General features: G+C 41.8%; 1 long non-coding RNA gene across 1 annotated transcript in view; it reads left to right on the top strand.

The window, feature by feature from the left end:
- Nucleotides 1-1358: 1358 nt before the first annotated feature.
- Nucleotides 1359-1898, top strand: part of LOC127747467 (uncharacterized) — a 2402-nt gene continuing 1862 nt past the window's right edge. The window contains exons 1-3 of the long non-coding RNA XR_008009306.1: nt 1359-1468; nt 1559-1613; nt 1701-1858. This is a non-coding gene — a long non-coding RNA (uncharacterized LOC127747467). The remainder of the gene's footprint in view (nt 1469-1558; nt 1614-1700; nt 1859-1898) is intronic.

The following is a 1898-nucleotide window of genomic DNA, read 5'->3' as shown; positions in this document are numbered from 1 at the left end:
TATCTGGTTTTTTATTGTCACTTGTTGCGCTCTCCCTTCTTGTTAGCAACACCTGTCCAGCTCTCAAAGTGTTCTTTTAATGAACTCGGAATAGACCACAATCTTCCAAAGTCAGATAGCCATTGACACCACACCTGCCAAGTAAACTCACAGGCCAGAAACAAGTGGTGAATATGTTCAATGTCTTTTTTACACAAAATGCACATGTTATCACCATGACTAATAATACCCAGTCTATGCAGTATTTCTTTAGTATTTACTCTTCCTATCAAAGTAAACCAAATAAATAACCCCACTCGTGGCGGAACCAAACCTTTCTAAATGACTCTGATAAAACTGTAACTGTTTATTTTCTCCGGGAGGATTTCTGACTGCATCACCTGCACAAAAAATTTAGTTGAAAATATACCTTCCTTGTCAAACTTTCAAACAACTCTGACTTGCTTATCATATGCTAGCTTAATAGGCCTTAAAGTCTCATACAATTGATCCACTAATTCCATCTCCCATTGGTATAGCTCTCGCCTCCACTCGAAGTTCCAGATCTACTCTAACCCATCCCAAAATCCACAATCTCCTATGACAGATTCTTTTTGGTTTGAAACAAAGAAAAGCCTCAGAAAACTCATCTTAAACGAACCACTTTGTAACCAAACTTCTTCCCAGAATCGAGTCCTCCTTCTGTCACCCACCTCCATAGACAACCCCGCAATCATCTTATCTCTCACATTACTATCTCTAACCTGCAGCTGACAGAGATCCTTCCATGGACCCCCTCTAGTAGGTAATGTCTAAGCCGATAACATCACATTGGGGTTCAAGTCATAGCAAAAGCACACAACCTTCTTCTATAATGAACACTCCTCTTTTGAAAACCGCCACCACCACTTGAAAAAATTGCAGTGTTTCTAATGACAGCACCTACCCCCAACCCACCCTCCCTCTTAGGGGTCTGAATCACCTCCCACTTAACTAGCGCCAAACCATTTCTATCTTCCTCCTTGCTCCACAGGAATCTCCTCTGCAACGATATCAACTTTTCTTGTAAAACCCGGTTAATTAACGGCTAATTAACCCATAAATGAGAATTTATTCTAGAAAGCCCAAAATGTGATTTTTATGGTTAAATGTGATAGAGGAGATTGAGACGAGAATTTTGGTACCAATTTTATAGAATTCGGACCAAGATTGGACTGAACGGGCCAAACCGGGCCAATTGGACCCAAAGTGGGCCCTTGGCCCAACATAACTTAACCAAAACCCTAGTTTTCAGCATTCTCTCTCCTCACTAAACACACTCACATGCTGAAAATGGAGGCCATGGAGGGAAGAATTCTCTCTCAAGTTCTCTCCCTTGGTTGATCTTTAAACCACCATAACTTTTGATCTAGAGCTCCGATTGCCGCCCCGTTTGTGGCCACGCGTTCACCGCGGAGAGCTCTACAAAACCCATACCATCAATCTTGAGGTAAGCCACACTTTGCTGTTCGAATCTCAGCCCTTGTTTTCGAGTTTCAATGGGCGAAATGTTGAGATTTTGGGTTCTTTGATGTTATAGGACCCAACCCTCTTGAAGGAGAAGGTTAATCTTGTCTCCTTGGACCTTGGGTGTGGTAAGATTCTCAACCCTAATATAATTTGTGATTTTATGATGTTTGGGTTTTGAGATGTTGTGTATGGGTATGATGATTGTGGCTTAGGTTGTGTATATGTGAATATTGGAGCTTGATTGGTGATTTTGAAAAGCTTGGAAAGGGTTTGGTGGTGCAAAATCTGTTCTTGGAAGTGTTGAGGCCTTGAGAGCTTGTGGATAAGTGGTTTGGAAGTGCTCCGGTGGAGCTTGGGAAAATCGGCTAAGGTATGGTTTCGGTTTCCCGTATCTAATATGTAATGTGGTA

This window comes from Arachis duranensis, chromosome 5 (genome assembly GCF_000817695.3).
Source record: "Arachis duranensis cultivar V14167 chromosome 5, aradu.V14167.gnm2.J7QH, whole genome shotgun sequence".
NCBI classification, from domain to species: Eukaryota; Viridiplantae; Streptophyta; class Magnoliopsida; order Fabales; family Fabaceae; genus Arachis; species Arachis duranensis.
Note: the sequence above shows the minus strand (reverse complement) of the source record. Positions and strands in the feature narration are given on the sequence as shown.